At 45.4% G+C, this 18,920-nt stretch overlaps 1 long non-coding RNA gene and 2 pseudogenes across 1 annotated transcript; 2 read left to right on the forward strand and 1 right to left on the reverse strand.

The window, feature by feature from the left end:
- Positions 1–2,776: 2,776 nt before the first annotated feature.
- LOC150039838 (pre-mRNA-splicing factor ATP-dependent RNA helicase DHX16 pseudogene) lies at positions 2,777–4,149 on the reverse strand (annotated as a pseudogene).
- Positions 4,150–5,076: 927 nt separating this feature from the next.
- On the forward strand, positions 5,077–7,554 carry LOC150039839 (stromal interaction molecule 2 pseudogene; annotated as a pseudogene).
- Positions 7,555–9,782: 2,228 nt separating this feature from the next.
- On the forward strand, positions 9,783–13,566 carry LOC150039840 (uncharacterized). The gene is made up of 3 exons (XR_016534203.1): positions 9,783–9,851; positions 12,665–12,724; positions 13,502–13,566. It is a non-coding gene; the product is annotated as an uncharacterized LOC150039840 (long non-coding RNA).
- The last annotated feature ends 5,354 nt before the right edge of the window (positions 13,567–18,920 follow it).

Here is an 18,920-nt window from a genome sequence, read left to right on the forward strand (position 1 = left end):
TGGCCAGGATTTCTGTTCTTTTTGGTTCTTTCCATCTTGTTGTTATCTGAAGATAAGAGTTTCATACCCTTTTCAAACCAAGCTCAATTTGCACTGTGATCCTCAGATCTCAGCTTTCTGGGCAGCTAGAATTACAGGTGTGAGCCATCAATGTCCTGCAAAGCCTCTCCTCTTTAGAAGTTCACTCTCAGGTATTTGTTTCACGAATGGAAACTTGATTTCCAACATCTACCATTGCAAAAGCATGTGTTACCTAATAAAAATATTTATCAGGTACTGAAAACCTCTCACCTATTCTGTCTAACAAATCTAACTAAAAGTAGTGATTTCCTGTCAGATATTTACATTGTCATAATTCTTGGGCATATATGCCAGGACTGAGACTTAAACTCAGGGCCTTGCATTGTCCCTGAAGTTTTTGCTCAAGACTAGTACACTAGTGGTTAATTGGAAATAAGAGTCTCATGGAATTTCATGCATAGACTGGCTTTGAACCTCGATCTTCAGATCTCGGTCTCCTGAGTAGCTAGGATCACAAACATGAGCCACCAGTGTCAGGCAATTTGATTTTTCTATTTCAAATAAATGAGAGTAGCTGCTTTCTTGGGGTTAATAATTTATCAGTAATATTTTACAATCTTTTTGTACAAACTAGGACTACAATTAACTCTCAATGTGAAAACACAACAGTTGTTGATTCCAGTGACTCACAACTATAATCCTTGCTACTCTGGAGGCTGAGAATAGTGGTTCAAAGTCTACCTCAGCAGAAAAGTCCATGAGACTCACATCTCCAATTAGCCAGAAGAAAAGCTAGGGGTGAAAATGTAACTCAATTAGTAGTGAACTAATGTTGAGTGAAAAAAGACAAACAAGTGCCTTAGGTCCTCAATTGGTGCCACATTAAGGAAAGAGTAGGAGGAGGGAAAGAATCAGGAGGAGAGAGAAGAAGACGGTGAAAGAGAGGGAAAGGGGGAGAGAGAGAAGGAGAAGGAGAGGGGAGAGATACAATTACTGAAATTCAAAGTCTTCTTTTCAGTTTCTCTTAGTCTGCTGCCAACCTGCACTAGCCATCTGGCTGCTTTACCTGAGTCTCCCTTCGGGAAGAACTATGTGAGAAAGAGAGTAAGAGGCCTGTGAGGTAGCTGAGTCATGCCCAGAGAAGCAGTCCAGCTCATTCTTGTGGACTTTGGACACGATCTTTACATTCGAATTTGACATCTTCCTACCTTAACCCAAAATATCACTCACACTATCTGCCCATATGCATAAAGTTTCTCACTTGCCATTTACAAAATAACTGGAGCCTACCAGTAAATTTTGATCTTATCTTTATAAAGACATTACTGTAAGTTGCCAAATGTAAAAGTCTTACATCTATTTAAACCATCAAACTACAGCTGCTAAGGAAATGTACCTAACATGTAAAACACAGGAGGCCTGAGGTGTTATAAGCTGTAAGCATACTATTACACATTCTAAAGCAGCATATGAAGGCAAGGACAGTTTTATTAAAGAATTTCTATATTAGGGGAAGCATTCACTGAAATCTAGCTGTTATTTTTACAGCACATCATTAGCCAAACATGAGTTAGTGATAACCAAGAATCATTTATGAGAAGTGTGTGTGTGTGTGTGTGTGTGTGTGTGTGTGTGTGTGTGTGTTTCTTCCTGGGAATCAAAATCCTGGCCTTGTCCTTGTTTACCATAGGGCTTCACCTACATTTCTATTCATGACATATTCGGGGGGAGGGGTAGCAGTGCTGGCACTTGAGCTCAAGGCCTTTTTATTCACCTAACATGTCCATTTTTCCATGATTGCCTGAGTCAAGGATTAAAGCAGTTTTAGAATTTCAGATGTGAATTTTGTTTTTCAACTTGAAAGAGAAGCAGTAAAGGCTGGACTATGGTTTGGAAAGAAATTGATAAGTCTTCCCCAATCCAATGTAAGTTCTGTAGTTAAGCACCCCCTGAAATTTTCATTTGATTTCAATGGAACTAATTGTACTCTGTCATGCTATCTGTGGCTGGTGGCTATTGTGTAAATTAATACAGATTGTACCACTTTCCCTATCTACCAGGGTAGCCTTCGTTCTCTCTTATGTATTTGCAAAATGTCCTCAACAAATGAATGGATAGAAAGATGGGTGATGGATGGAGAAATGGATAATGAATGATTGGCTGTATGGGAGGATGGAGAGCTGAATGGATGGATGGGTGGTTATGTGGTAAGAATGGATCAATAGGTCAGTGCGTGAATGAACAGCCTCAAATGTGCTTAACAAGGTTGCTAGTGCTGAAATTAGTATGCAATTTCTTTTCTTTTCTGATATTTAGTTCAATTTTTGGTAGGGCCTCTGTGTGCTAGGCAGTCTTTACCACACAGCTGTGCCCTCAGCCCAAAGCACTGCTTCCTGTCATCAAATTCCTTTGTATAATATCTTGTTGCATGGAGCAATTTGAGCATTCTTGGTGATTGTGGGTGCTGAACAGCAGACATTATTCTTGGCTTGGAAATACCTACCCATTTCTTTCCAAATCCTTACAGTCCTTACTGATCCTACTTTCAAATGGAAAAGCAAAATTCACATCTATGATCCCCAAACCAACTGAATTCCTGACTGAAGGGAGCAGGAAAAAAATGGACATATCACGTGACGCAATATGACTTTTTTTTATTAAAAATAATTTTATTTAACAGGAATTAAACAATGTACAGAAAGAAAAGGTGCTGGAATCAAGATCTGTTTGTGTTCCTTCCCATTTGTCCTTTTCTCTAGCCCAGTTCTTCACGTGTCTTGCCTATTTTGGGGGGCATTTTCTTTGTGTGGGCATCTTCGACCTCCTTGGCCTTGTAGAAGTGGGGAGCTACTTCCAAAAGCCAACTGCTGTCAATCTCCAACACCTGTCTCATGAATGCCTTGCTGGTCAAGACAACTTCATGGCAAAGCAACCAGTGGGGCGGCTGCTCTTTAAAGAGGGAGGAGTTGGGAGGAATGACCACTTCGTGCCTTTTCTTCACTGTTCGGTAGCCAGTAGGTGTCAGCCGTGCTATGTGGTAAAAGTAACCAGAAGTGATGGCCTTGCGGACCCGGATGTAGTCCCCCTGGCAGGAGCTCAGCCCAACTTCCACATGCTCCAAAGCCCTTCCAGCTGTTCCCGCACATCCCGGGCTCGGCGCATGGATCTGACCTGTACAAAGTTCTCATAGCACCACTGGGAGGAGTAGCCACTCTCAGCCCACTGTGTAAACACGTTTAGCAGAACCAGGTGGTCTCCACCAGGGAGGAAGAAGTTGACACGGGCATTGTCAGCGTGGACAGCCTTGTCCTTAGGCCGGTAGAAGATGGAGTTGTTGACAGAAAGCATGGCAGCCACTGTCAGGATCTCCTCTGAACAGCTGTACTTCTCAGAGGCCAAGATCATTTTACATAGCATGGGGTCCACAGGCAGCTCTGCCATCTTTCGACCAGTCGTGGTGAGCTCTCCAAGGTGTTTGAGGGCTCCTAGAGCGTACAGTTGTTCCAAAGCCAGCAACAGGGTCTCATATGGTGGAGGGTCCAGGAAGTCAAAGTGCACCAGGTCATGGATCCCTAAGCTCTTAAGCAGCAGCACAACATTGCCCAGGTTGGTCCTCTGGATCTCAGGCACTGTGGTCTCTTCCAGCTCATGGTGATAGGCCCAGGCTGTATACAGACTGAAGCACTTGCCTGCAGCTACTTGACCTGCTCGCCCAGCACGCTGATTGGCTGAGGCCTTGCTGCAGGGGGTGACAGTGAGCGACTCCATGCCTGTGCGAGGATTGTAGCTCTTCTGCTTACACAACCCGGGATCCACGACGTAAATGATGCCCTCGATGGTGAGTGAAGTCTCTGCAATGTTGGTCGCCACAACCACTTTTCGGGCCCCAGGAGGTGTGAGCTGGAAGATTCAGGCCTGCATGTTAGAGGGCAGGTTGGCATACATGGGCAGCACCAGGAGCTCCCGGATTTTGGAGCCCAGTTGGCAGCAGCAAACCTGGAGCATCTCGCAAGCAGCCTCAATTTCCTCCTGTCCAGTCAGGAACACCAGGATGTCCCCAGGGGACTGTGTCACATGGGTCTGCAGCACAGACGAAACACAGGCTTCCAGGTAGTCAGTGGGGCCAGAAGGGAGAAGACATCATGCAGGGAAGGTCAGGGAGCAGGCAACAAGCAAGTATCATGCCCCTTGTCACTGTGAGAGGCCTAACATCTGACTACCTTTCCAGCTCAGGGAAATCCCAAGATGAGTGGGAGTGAGATTGAGAGGAGCTGATGCTCCCTCTTCTGTGATTATTTCTAAGTAGTTTTACAAACAGGCTTTGATTCAACCAATCAGTTAATTAGTACAACACACCTTGATAAAAGTCACCTCTTCTCTCCTTCCCCATCTCTCTCAACCATACTTAACTCCCCTCAGTTTATCAAGTTCCAGTGTCATACAATTGCATTAAATAGTATGGCTCTATTAATCAAATGCTTATGAATTTTATTTACTCAGTAGATACTTGAGTTTAATTCAGTCACAAAATACGTATGAATTTAATTCACTCATTTTTGTGTTTACAAAGCCTCATTCTCACCCCTTTCTAGATGCTTTGGATAGGATGTTTCTGTCGCTGTCCCTGAGGCACTCACTGGAGGAGAAACCAGGCAAGTAGGCGTTATATGTTACAACAAAGGGAAGATAAATGAAAAACAAGAGGATTGGGAGGAGTTGAGGGAGGGAAAACCTGGGAAGGGATAACAATGTTCAAGAAGCAAGGTACAGGGCGGGGATTGGTGTGCTAGCAAGAGTGTGCGGGGCGGAGACGTCCCGGCCAAGCATGGTACTACCACAGGCGCGGGCTGGAGGGGGTGGGGGGGGCGATGTGCGGCGGCGGCGGCCGTGGCTGCGCTGGCAGCTGCAGTGCTGGTGCTGGGCTGGAGCTGAGCCATGCCAGAGCAGTGGATCCTGGTGTCGCAGGGGCAGCAGCGCGAGTTCGCGCACGGCCAGGAGAGGCGGTGCCTTTCTGCCTCCCACCCACTTTTTTTGTTTTGTTTTGTACAGGAGCCAATGAACGCCGCCGCGACCCGAGCTCCAGAGGCCGCAGGGGTCCCGAGGAACAGACTGGCGTCCAGCGGGAGGCAGCGTCTGGGGTGGCAGGGCGGCCCGCGGAGTCGCCGGCCATGGTGGCGCCTGGCAGGGCCAGCGAGTGGCCGACTGCCGGGGCGCCGCCGCCCCGCGGTCCCCTCGACCCGCATCCCTCCAGGACGCTGGCCCCGGCCTCGGGCTGGCTGCCAGGGCGGCACTGGGCTGCGCTGCTGGTGTTCGGGCTCCTGGTGGCCGGAGCCATGGACGGATGCGACCTGGTGCCCAGACACCTCCGCGGGCGACGGTTGAGTGGCTCGGCCAGGGCGGCTGCTTCTCCAGCGCCAGTGGCTGGCGATTGCCAGGCGCTGCTGACAGATCCCTGCATGTCACTGAGTCCACCATGCTTCACAGAAGAAGACAGATTTAGTCTGGAAGCTCTTCAGACGATCCATAAACAAATGGATGATGACAAAGATGGTGGGATTGAAGTAGAGGAAGGCGCTGAATTTATCAGAGAAGATATGAAGTATAAAGATGCGACTAATACGCATAGCCATCTGCACAGAGAAGACAAGCCTATTACTGTTGAGGATTTGTGGAAGCGATGGAAAGCATCGGAAGTTCATAACTGGACCCTTGAAGAGCCCCTTCAGTGGTTGATAGAATTTGTGGAACTCCCACAATATGAGAAGAATTTTAGAGACAATAATGTCACAGGAACAACACTTCCCAGGATCGCAGTACATGAGCTTTCATTTATGATTTCTCAGTTGAAAATCAACGACCGGAGTCACAGACAGAAACTACAGCTCAAGGCCTTGGATGTGGTTTTATTTGGACCTCTGACACGTCCACCTCATAACTGGATGAAGGATTTTATTCTCACAGTTTCTATTCTAATTGGTGTTGGAGGATGCTGGTTTGCTTATACACAGAATAAGACATCAAAAGAACATGTTGCAAAAATGATGAGACTTAGAGTCTACAAACTGCAGAACAAAGTCTTACGGACTTACAAGAGAGGCTTGAAAAGGCACAGGAAGAAAACAGAAATGTTGCTGTAGAGAAGCAAAATCTAGAGCACAAAATGATGGATGAAATCAATTATGCCAAGGAGGAGGCCTGTCGGCTGAGAGAGCTCAGGGAAGGAGCTGAGTGTGAACTGAGCAGATGTGAGTATGCAGAGCAGGAATTGGAGCAGGTTCGCATGGCTCTAAAAAAGGCTGAAAAAGAATTTGAACTGCGAAGCAGCTGGTCTGTTCCAGATGCTCTTCAAAAATGGCTTTAGTTAACCCATGAAGTAGAAATACAGTACTACAACATCAAAAGACAGAATGCTGAAATGCAGTTAGCTATCGCTGAGGATGAGGCAGAAAAAATTAAAAAGAAGAGAAGCACCGTCTTTGGGACGCTGCACGTTGCTCATAGCTCCTCCCTAGATGAAGTAGATCACAAGATTCTGGAAGCAAAGAAAGCTCTCTCAGAGTTGACAACTTGTTTACGAGAACGACTTTTTCGCTGGCAACAGATTGAGAAGATCTGTGGCTTTCAGATAGCCCATAACTCGGGACTCCCCAGCCTGACCTCTTCCCTTTATTCAGATCACAGCTGGGTAGTGCTGCCCCGAGTTTCCATTCCACCCTACCCAATTGCTGGAGGGGTTGATGACTTAGATGAAGACACACCCCTAATCGTGTCTCCATTTCCTGGGACTGTGGCTAAACCTGCTGGATCTTTAGCCCGAAGCAGCAGCTTGTGTCCCTCTCGCCCTAGCATTGTGCCCTCTTCACCACAGTCCCAGCGAGCCCAGCTTCCTCCACATGCTCCTCATCCAGCCCATCCTCGTCATCCTCACCTGCCTCAGCATCCCCAGCACTCATTGCCTTCCCGGATCCAGACATCCTCTCAGTGTCAAGTTGCCCTGCACTCTATCGGAATGAAGAAGAGGAGGAGGCCATTTATTTCACTGCCGAAAAGCAATGGGAAGTGCCAGACACAGCTTCAGAATGTGACTCCTTCAACTCTTCCATTGGAAGAAAGCAGTCTCCTCCCCCAAGCCTCGAGATATATCAACCAGTGTCTCCTCGGAAGATATCCAGAGATGAGCTCTCCCTAGAGGATTCTTCCAGAGGAGATTCACCCATGACGGCAGATCTCTCCCTGGGCTCTCCTGATTGTGTAGGTCTGACAGAAACGAAGAGTATGATCTCCAGTCCTGCAAGCAAAGTGTACAATGGCATCTTGGAGAAGTCCTGTAGCATGAACCAGCTCTCTAGTGGCATCCCGGTGCCTAAACCTCGTCGCACATCATGTTCCTCCACTGGCAATGAAAGCAAACCAGTTCAGGAAGCCCCAAGTGTTACCAGGATAAGCAGCATCCCCCATGACCTTTGTCATAATGGAGAGAAAAGCAAAACGCCATCAAAAATCAAAAGCCTTTTTAAGAAGAAGTCTAAATGACCTACCTGGCTGTTTTGTTGGGATTCCATTTCGGTAGCACCTGTACACGTTTTTTTCCATCCATCCTCTACTCCCTATTTTTGTTTTAATTTTAGGACTGCAATTAACTCCATTGGGGCTTTCGAAACTGGATGCCATAGTGGAATGTCCTGCAAGGCAACTGTCTACTGTCTGCTTATTTAAGTGACTACAGAGCCAGTTCATCAAGCCAATTACTGAAAAATCATTAAGAGATGAGACAGTTTACAGTCATTTCCTGCCTATTTATTTCTGCATTTTTGATGGTGATGTATATACAATATTTTGTTGAAAGCCACTATGGACTTCCAAGCTTTAATGGACTAGTAAGCCAGCATGGGCTTGCAAAAATTTCTTGTTTACCAGAGCATCTTCTTATCTTTCCACAGAGCTATTTACATGATGGACTATATAACTTAAAAGAAGTAAAACTAATTGCACTACTGTTTTCCAGACTGGAAAAAAAAATCTCTGCAAGTTAAACTGTATAGAGTTTGTAAAATGACTGTGGATAGGGGACTGTTTTCACTTTTAGATCAAAATGGGTTTTTAAGTAGAAACTAGGGTTTCTAATTGACTTGATTTCTGGAAACGAAAACCCATGCTTTTTTTTTTGCCAGTCCTGGGCTTGAGCTCAGGGCCTGAGCACTGTCCTTGGACTTTCTCAAGGCTAGAGCTCTACCACTTGAGCCTGAGCACCACTTCCGGCTTTTTTTTTCTATGTATGTGGTACCGAGGAATCGAACCCGGGTCTTCATGCATGCTAGGCAAGCAGTTTAACCACTAGGCCAAACTCCCGGCCCAACCCATGCTTTTATTATGGGATGCTTCTTCAAAATGCATTTAATATAAAGGTTCGAGTCCTGCTGTAAAGATCATGTTTTGTTTTCCCCAGGGCTTTCACTGGGATTTACTGCATTTCAGGGTGTATGATACAAATATAAATAATTTAAGGAGAGAAACCTCTTGATTCCTTATGTGAATGGAAGAGCTAAAGCTTGATTGAAGGACTTAAAACATTCACAAGCTGAAACTGAGGTGGGGAGTGTGGGGATTCAGACCCTTGTTTACAGACTTTGAATACCTGCAAAGGACTTACGGTTTGTGAAAAATTTGTACTGTGGAAAAGATAATAAATTGGAGACAATATTGAAAAAAAAAGAAGCAAGGTACACTGGGGGGAGAGGGGGAGCGGGGGCTCACGCCTATAATTCTAGTTCCTCAGGCGGCTGAGAGCTGAGGATCAAGGTTCAAAGCCAGTGCAGGCACAAAAAGACCTGAGACTCTTGTTTCTAATTCACTTCTAGAAAACGTGAAGTGGGGCTTGGCTCAAGGGTAGGGAGGTAGCCTTGAGCTGAAGAGCTCAGGGACAGTGCCCAGGCCGAGCTCAAAACCCATGACCCCCTCCCCACACACAAAAAGAAGCAATGTACCCACTACCTGATGAATGTCACTGTAAGCCCTCTGTACATCACTCCAACAATAAAAAAAAATAAATGTTATAACAGAGGTGTCCTCAGGGTCCTGTGGGAACACAGTGCAAATGAGGGCATGGGTCACCACCACCCTGAAAATAATCATCAGTGAATAACATATTAGATGGTTACACACACACACACACACACACACACACACACACACACTCACACACACACACACACACACAATCAGACTTCCAGATGGAGGCCAGTGGTTCACATATGTACTGCTAGCTACTCAAGATGCTGAGATCTGAGGACCTCGGCTCAAATCCAGCCAGGGCAGGAAAGGCCATGAGACTTGTATCTCCACCAAACTACTAAGAAAATCTGGAAGTAGAGCTGTGGTTCAAGTGGTTGAGAGCCTTGAGCAAAACAACACGCTCAAGGACAGAGCCTTGGCCCTGAGCTCAAGCCTCAGGACCAACACACAAAAACAAAAGTGTACTTTAGGAGAGGAGCGCTACAGTTCAGGGGCTCATTTATAGGAAGCAGCTCATCTTGTCTCCTCTCTTCCCCAGGCCACCCAGTGGTTGGCAGGATCTAGTTCACCCATCCTATGCTGTTCCCTCAGTGAAGAAGCCCCTAGACCTTAGCAGACTGGCCAGAGGCCCTGGTACTGGGGCTGTGCTGTCCCCGCCCCCTTCCTCTGGGCTCCGCCACACGCTCTCGGGCACGCCCACTCTGCACAGGGAACAGTGGGAGACAAGGCCTTGGGTTCCTAGACTGGTAACCACCACGCTGGCAGCTTAAAGGATGCTCTTGGTAGCTTTAGGAGGACACTTCTCCTCTCACTGCAAGGTAGGATCACGCTGATTCCAGTTCCTCCGGGGCTGTTCATGGCTTCCGTGATTGTTTTCTTGCTTTCCTTCTCTCCTCTTCTTTCTTTCTTTTTCTTCTTTTTCTTTTCTTCCTCTTCCTCTTCCTCTTCTTCTCCTCCTCCTCCTCCTCCTCCTTCTTCTTCTTCTTCTTCTTCTTCTTCTTCTTCTTCTTCTTCTTCTTCTTCTTCCTCTCTCTCTCTCTCTCTCTCTCTCTCTCTCTCTCTCTTTCTCTCTCTCTCTCTCTCTCTGTCTTCATCCCTCCCACCCTCCCTCCCTCTCTCTTTCTGGCTGGCTTGCTTGCTTTCTCTTGCTTTCTTTGTCCCTCCCTCCCTTCATTCCTTCCTTCCTTTCCTTCTATCTTTCTCCACTTTTTCTCTTCCTCCCCCCCTCCTTGTTCTCTCCTGTTTCTCTTCTCTCTCCCCCCTCCATGGCTCAAAGCCACGAAAGTTCATGACATTCTTATTTCCAATTAACCACCAAAATTGCCAGAAATGAAGCTGTCAGTTACCTCATAGAATGCTAGTCTTGAGAAAAAAAAAAAAGCTTATGGACAGCATCCATTCTCTTGAGTTCAAGTCCTGTGGCTGACCAAGAAAAATACGGAAGAATAAGTTTTTTTATACCAAGAGCACAGTTACGCTGATGACTATCTTATTGGCACAAATGATGTGAAACGTGCATTAGGTCCAAGAGACAGAAAATGACCAGACCCTGTGTTCTGATTTTAATGATTACAGCCCAATCTAGAACACCAAGATGAAAAAAAATTAATCCAGTTTTTATTTCTAAATGTTGGTCTTTTGCTTAGATCAGCTGGTTAAGACTAGATTTGAGCCAGGCACTGGCGGCTTACTCCTGTATTTGCAGCTCCTCAGAAGTCTGAGATCTGAGGATCACAGTGTGAGGCATGCCTGGGTAGAAATGTAACCAGCAGGAAACAGAAGTAATGCTGTGGCTAAAATTTTAAGAGTGCCAGCCTTGAGCATAGAGAGGCTCAGGATCAGTGCCCAGTCCCTGAATTCAAGCCCCAGAATTTCCTTTGCTGAAATCATCTATTTGCCTAGAGGAGCTCCACGGTGGCTTTCATCTTTTACCTTTAGTGAGGTGGAAAAGTTTGCTCATTCACTTGGACACACAAGATTGGAGCAGGAGAAAGCAATAGTCTCCTTACCTGTAGAGAATATAGTCTTTCTATTCCACAGCTTTTTGAAAGAGGAATAATAGCCTATTCCAGTGTATAGGAAGAGAATGGAGAAAGGGAACAATGAGAGACAGGTGAGAAAGACATTTGATACTGCTCTAGGAAGAAAGAGAGTAAAGAAGGAGCTGCTTGAAAGCAAAGAAGAGAGGAAAGGCCATGTCCTTTGATGCGGTTCATTATACTAACCTTAAAGTTTTCCACCACCTCTTACTGGAGAGACTTGAAGCCCTTCAGCCATACCTGTTTGGCCTCAGGTGAATGATTTACAAAGCATCTTCAATACCAAACGGAACAAATTTAATTGTTTTTAAAATCAAATTCTTAGTTGTGAACGTTAAAAGTTCCCTTGCATTTTAGGAATTGGAGAATGATACAGGTTTGCAGCAAGGAGTGAGAACTAGTCATAAAAGAAGACCTCCCAGAATTAAGATTTTTTAAAAAATTAGGATAAAAACCACAGCATACGATGTGCCAGCATATCTGTTTTTGTACAGCTGGGTAGTGTTAGGTGCATTGCCTAAGCTGTGAGGCAACTTTGGGTCATTTTGTTTAATCCGAACCTCCATGCTCAGAAGCCACCCTGTCTTCCTCCTTTTCTGTAAGCTTGCAACTCACTATTCAACTTTCTCATCCTGTGAGTTTGGTGAGCTCCGTGCTTCACATAAGTGGACCATGAAGGTTTGTATTATTTTCTTCCCTTTTTTCCCTCATCTTGTTGATTGTACTCTTTAGTACCATTTTTTACAGTCTCATATGATTTGCATTTTTTGACTGCAACTTGAGTGTCAAGTCCTTAAACTCACAGCCAAAACTACTTCCGTGAACTTGTGTGTTTGCACACATGTGTGTGCCCATGCACTAGTAGTATGGCATTGTGCTTCTTCTCTTGGGCTGCTGGCTGATGCTTTAACCCTTGAACTGTATTGGGCGGGTGAATTGGAAATGGCCTTTCAAAGCCATTCCTACTGTGAGTGCCTTCCAATTACTATCATCTGGCCTCAACCCTCCCAGTAAATATTATCTAGTTGAGCCAGTGGCTCATCAATCCAATCCTGGCCATGCTGAGGGCACACAAGGGGTTCATGTGATGAGGCAGCATTGCCAAAAGCTAGACTCATTCCTATGCAGCTTCATCTAGCACAGGTTTCTGAAATCAAACCTCACTATTGAAGAAAGGCCTGGCAGGGATAGAAGAGGTGGAGGTATAGCTGAAATAGTAGATCGTGTGCCTAGCATGCAGACAATCATGGTTTCAATACTCAGCACTGTAGATAAAAAATATGATTTTCTTCTACACTGTACAGACTTTTCTTTGGAGGGGGGATGGTCGTGGGGCTTGAATTCTGGGCCTGGGCATTGTCCCTAAGCTCTTCAGCTCAACGCTAGGGCTCTACCACTTGAGCCATAGTGCCACTTCTGGTTTTCTGTCTGTTAATTGGAATAAGAGTCTTACAGACTTTTTGTGCCCAGACTGGCTTTGAACCACAATGTTCAGATCTCAGCCTCCTAGTAGCTAGGATTACATGTGTGAGACACCAGCACTTACCTAGCTGCAGACTGAATTTTTGTGTATGTGTTTAATTTCTTCATAGTGAAGACACCAGCACCCAAAGGGACGATGACTTCTGATCTTGTCTGGAACCAAACACCTGGTGAGTCCATATGCTGCTCATTTTAGTGTTGAACAATTGAGAGTATTGTAACCATACAGTATACAGGACAGCCTATGGGTATCAGTACATCCTTGTCTTCAGTTTTGAAAGTAAATAGGCAACAACAGATCAGGTCAAAAGATAATTGCTCCTGTTCTCTTTGGAAGTCAAGTCCTAGGAACTACAAGACTAAATGAAGATGGTCACAGGATTTATATGCAATAAACACTTATTGGAGGGAATGGAAACAGATTTTATGTACAACGTAGCTTAATGGAGTCTGAATCCGTTCTTTGCACCACACAACTCAAGTTACTTTGAAAGACCCACCATCACACTGGATGGGAGTACTGCAGATCCTTTTATCAATCAGAGAGGCAGGGGCTGGGAATGTGGCTTAGTGGTAGAATGCTTGCCAGGCATGCATGAAAGCCCTAGGTTGGAGTCCTCAGCACCAAATAAACAGAAGCAGAGGTGACACTGTGCCTCAATTGGTAGAGGGCTAGTCTTGAGCAAAAGAAGCTCAGGGACAGTGCATGGGCCCTGCGTTCAAGCCCCAGGTCTGGGGAAAAAAAATCAGAGGCAGCCAAGAGTAGCACCAGCAAGGAGGGAGCAGAGGAGTCCTGGAAGCAGAAATACACGTGGTATGTCAGCTTGAGTTCCTACATAGCTAATAAAATGGAAAATAAGGAAAGCAGCAAAAGCACAGTAAACATTATATAGGTTCATAAGGAAAGAACTCTTGGTTGATCATGCATAAAAAACTTTGTTTTGCAGAGGTCATCATTTAATTTAGTAAGAGGCCTCATTTCATGGAAAAAGCAGGAAATATTCCCATGCATGTACAGTATATAAAGTTGTTAGTGAATTATAGCTAATTTGGATGAAAAAGTAAGTGTATGAATTCACATGGTATTTTTCTATGAATCATTTAATCCTTCCATGTTCTCAAGAGAACCAGAACACAGTGATGATGGGAGAGGTTTGCTTAAAAAGGTCAGATATCCAAATATAGATAGGGATGTATATAAAAGATGTACAGAGACAAGGCAACAAGTTTATGGGAACTATTTTGAATGTCACAGCAGTGCAGCTTTTGTCTGTGCCGTTCTGTCCTTTTGCAAGTTGAGTAAATGACCAAGACACCAGTATGGAGATGGAGTTCTTGCTGTTCTAGTTACCAGTGAAGAGAACTCTTAGAAAACCCTGATAGGATCCCTTGTGTATGAGACCCTATTCCAATGGGTTCACATTTTCTAGGATTGCAGTTACAAAGGATCAGAGAAAGTAGCTTCTGTACTACCAACTTACATCACGGCACTGGGGAACACAGGTTTCATATTGAAGTGCCTGCTACCATTTGGTTTTTCCTCGGGTGGTAGAAAAGAATCTATCCATGAAGTCCCCTTTTTCCTATTTTCTGGGTTGTTGACAATTGCCAGTGGACTTACTCTCAGGATTTCTGCCTTATTTTGCACATGATATTCTTTCCTTCCTTTTTTTTGGGGGGGTGAGGTGGGGTAGGGGCGGTCCTAGGCCTTAAACTCAGGGCCAGGGTACAGTCCTGGGACACGTTTTGCTCAAGGGTAGCACTCTACCACGTAAGCCACAGCTCCACTTCTGGCCTTTTCTATGTATGTGGTAGTAACGAATAGAACCCAGGGCTTCATCCATGCTAGGTGAGCATTCTACCACTAGGCTATGCTCCTGGCCAAGACTTTTTGTTTTTGGTTGGTCATGGGGCCTGAACTCTGAGCCGTCTGTCTTTTGGTGGTGGTAGTCATAGGGCTTGAACTCTGGGCCTGGGCGCTGTCCTGAGCTCTTCAGCTCAAGGTTAGTGCTCTCCAACATTGAGCCACAGTGCCACTTCTGGTTTTCTAGTGGTTAATTAGAAGAAAAAAGTCTCATGGACTTTCATGCCTTGGCTGGCTATGAACCTCAATCCTTAGATCTCAGCCTTCTGAGTAGCTAGGGTTACAGTCATGAGCCACTAGTGCCCAGCTACTTGACTGCCTTTCTATACACTTAATGATAACTTTTTTTTTTGGTCAGTCACATGGATTGCAGGGCTTGAACTCTGGGGCCTAGGCGCTCCTCAGTAGCTAGGATTAAAGGTGTGAGCCACCACATCTAGCATGGAAACTTTTTTTATCAGTCTGAATCCAAGGTTTCTGACTGAATTAATTGTGTATAGACATCATTTACTGAGGGTAAAGTGTTAAAATCTTGGCATCAGGCATGATTATAACTGCTAAATGAGCAGTGATGGTTTTCTAATGAAATTACATCCTCAGTCAAAATTTAGGGAGTTGAGACAGGAGTTTGGTCTAGTGGTAGAGTGCTTGCCTACCATACACAAGGGACCTGGATTTGATTCCTTGGTACCACATACATAGAAAAGGCTGGGAATGGTGCTATGGCTCAAGTGATAGAGCTCTGGCCTTGAGAAAGCCCAAGGACAATGCTCAGCCCCTGATTTCAGGTCCCAGGACTGTGTATGTGTGTGTGCATCCTCCCGGTAATATTATCATCCAGTTGAGCCAGTGGGTCACCAGTCCACTCCTGGCCATGTTGAGGGCACAATAGAGATTCACATGATGAAGCAGCATTGCCAGAAGCTTTTTCAGGCTTCCTCTAGCACAAGCTTCTAAAGTTGAACCTCAGTACTGCAGAGAGGCCTGGCACAGATAGCAGAGGTAGAGGTGTGGCTCAAATAGCAGATCTGTGTGCCTAGCATGCACGTGCCATGGTTTCAATACTCAGCCCTGTAGATAGAATGATGTTTCTACACTACTCATACTAAATTTCTGTGTATTGTTTAATTTCTTCACAGGTACCATGTAAATGAGTGATGTTGTTCACTTATGTGCTGATGTAAAGATCTGCAGAGTCCACGTACTTGTCATCTGAGTGTTAAATAATTTAGAGTAGTGTAAAAATAAAGAATACAGATGACAGGCTGTCGGTATCAGTATGTCCTTGTTTTCAGTTCTGAAACTAAATAGGCAACAAGATACAGGTCAAAAGATAATTGTTCCTTGTTGGGAGCAGAGTGCAGGGTCAGGCTGACCCATGAATCTGCATCACTGAGTCAGATAACCACCCAAAGAAATGAGCTGTCATGTATGAACACCATGCCTAACTTTGAGCTATACCGTCGGTATTGTGAATCACTCTCTGCTGAGACCTAGAGTGAGAGTAAACATGTGCACCTCCTCCACGCTGCCCACCTTTGTGTTGATAGGCCCCTACAACCTATGTTAGCTGAATGTACTTCCTCATTAAACAAGTTCCTGCCTTGACGGGTGTCCCTGACGTGTCTGATTGTCTTCTGGTGAGGGAGGGCTGGGTGCAGGCAGTCAGTCGGCCCACTCCTTTCTCGGCTCGTCCTGGTCAGGCCGTGTTCTCCCTATCCCTCCTGCGGGTCAGGAGGGACCGAGGACTAAAAACCCTGACAATTCCTCTTCTCTTTGGAAGTTAAGTAGTGGAAATACAAGGTTAAATGATGGTCAAGTCGCTGCAGCCAGGTGCACATGCAGCCTGAAGTGCTTTCTAGGAAAACAATCTATGCAGGATGTGGACTATGTCAAATTCCACGCCTTTGCCTCTCAGTTTTTGCTTTCAGAAGAGCCTGCTTATAAGAAGTCCTCTCTTCACACATCTGTTTTCCATGACTGTTTAAGCCAGGAATTAAATCAGTTTTAGAATGACAGATGAGTTTCATTTTCAAACTTGGAAGAGAACCAGTGAAGGCTGGAACGTGTTTGGAAAGAAATGGATATGTCTTTCCCAATCCAATGTAAGCTTCTTTGTTCAGCACCCCAAATCAAATTGTTCAAATGCAAAGAGATATTTTACAAAGGTATTTGATGACAAGAAACAGTGCTTTGGGTGGAGGACATAGCTGTGTGGTGAAGATGGCTACTATATAGAGTCTGGTTACATCTCCCACTCAGACCAAAAACTTGATCTCTGAAAACCCAAAAACAAACAAAAAGGAAATGCCCTATGGAATTAGGTGCATACTAATTTCAATACTAGCATTTCTCCCTCCCTTTCCCATGTCTCATTATTCTAATCAGCAGTGTGCTTGTATGATCCATCGTGCCATCGCTGGAATTTTGCTGCTTAACTAAGGGTAAGAGTATTAGAGTTTTCTGACTGAGATGGCTTCAAACTGAATCCCCACATCCCAGCCTCCTGAATACTAGGTTTACAGGTGTGAGCTACTGGCACATAGCAAATCTCATTAATCTGAAATACGTCCACATCCAAAACAGGGAGATAGACCAATCAGTAGATCACTGGATAGATAGATGGATGGGCACACAGATTTTCCAACAACCCTCCATTGAAACACTCAGCCAAGTTCTCATCTATGTGTATGGGGTGGGGAGGGGAAATGATCAATGGAGTTTGAACTCAGGGCCTCAAGTTTTCTACCAGTTCAACTGATAAGTCATACAGGAAGCTCTTTTTCCACATGGATATTTTGAGGTATTTTGATTTTTGCCTCTAGTGTGGCTCCACAGTGATCCTATTTTCAACTTCCTCTGTTAGCTGTGCCTGTGCTAACCAAGAATTACAATAGTCTCAACCTCAGCTTCCCATATAGCTTCTAGAAGTCTGAGGAAATACATTTCTGCTGTTTGGATTTCCTTGTGGTAGCATTTAATGGCAGAGTTGGAAAACTAATATCCCAGGGATGTGGAAGGATGGCATGAAGAAAGGCTTGGCCAGGGTAAGAGGACTACAGTCCAGGTGAGGGAGAACAAGAGTGGGGCCAGAAGGGAGAAGGCCTCAAGGCATCATGCAGGGAAGGCCAGGAAGTAGACAACAAGCAAGTGTCATGCCCCTTGTCACTGTGAGAGTTCTAACATCTGACCACCTTTCCATCTCAGGGGAATCCCAAGATGAATGAGAGTGAGATTGAGAGGAGCTGATGCTCCCTCTTCTGTGATTATTTCTAAGTAGTTGTGCAAAGAAGTTTTTATTCAACCAAATCAGTTAATGAGTACACTGCACCTTGATAAATGTCTCCTTTCCCATCTCTCCCAACCCTACTTACCTCATTTTACCAGGTTCCAGTTTCATACAAGTCCTTTGAATAGTATGGCTATATTAATCAAATGCATATGCATTTTACTTACTCATTAAATACTTGAGTTTAATTCACTCAGAATACACTTATGATTTTAATTTTGTGCTCACTTATCTTCATTCTGATCCTATTCTAGATGTTTGGGATGAGATGTCCCTGTCACTGGAGGAGAAACCAGGCACGTGGGCATTAAATGTTACATCAGAGATGTCCACAGGGTCCTGTGGGAACAAAGTGCAAACGAGGGCGTGGGTCACCACCACCCAGATAATGATCATCCATGACCAGGAACAATTTTCAGTGATTAAATACGTACATGTGTGTGCACATACACAACAGACCCTAAAAATGGGCAATGGTGGCCCATGCCTGTAATCAGAGCTACTTGGGTGACTAATCTAAGGACAGTGGTTCAAATCCAGCCAGGCAAGAAAGGCCATGAGACTAATATCTAGCAAACTATTCAGAAAATGCTGCAAGTAGTGCTGTGGCTCACGTGGTAAAGTGAGAGCGTTGAACAAAACAACAAACTCAAGGACAGAGCCCTGGCTCTGAGTTCAAGCCCGAAGACCATCAAAGAAAAAGATAAAACTGGAGTTTGGCAGATTGAGTTCTGCAGCTTTGGGAGTAATTTATAGGAAGCAGCTCAACTTGTCTCCTCTCTTCCCAATGGCATCCAGTGATTGGCAGGATCTAGCTCACCCGTCCTATGCTCGGTCCTCAGTGAGGACGCCCCTATACCCTAGCAGACTGGCTGGAGGCCCTGGCATTGGGGCTGTGCTGTCCCCACTCCCTTCCTCTGGGCTCCGCCCCCACGCTCTTAGGCACACCCACTCTGCATAGGGGACAGTGGGAGAGGAGGCCTGGGTTCCTAGACTGGAAACCGCCTTGCTCTGCTCTCTGGGTAGTGGATGTACTTGGGAACTTCAGGAGGACACAGCAACTTTCTACCATGCTGCTCCCTTCAGCACCTGGCAGGATCAGGCCGAGTCCAGTTCCTCAGGGCCCCTCAAGTCCCACAGCCTTCCGTGTAGCACAGGAGGCACAGAACCCCGCATGGGTCCCCTTGGACCTGGCACCGGGGTGGGTACTGCT

Source organism: Megascapheus bottae, unplaced genomic scaffold (assembly GCF_031878675.1).
Source record: "Megascapheus bottae isolate mThoBot1 unplaced genomic scaffold, mThoBot2.hap1 HAP1_SCAFFOLD_79, whole genome shotgun sequence".
Lineage (NCBI taxonomy): Eukaryota > Metazoa > Chordata > Mammalia > Rodentia > Geomyidae > Megascapheus > Megascapheus bottae.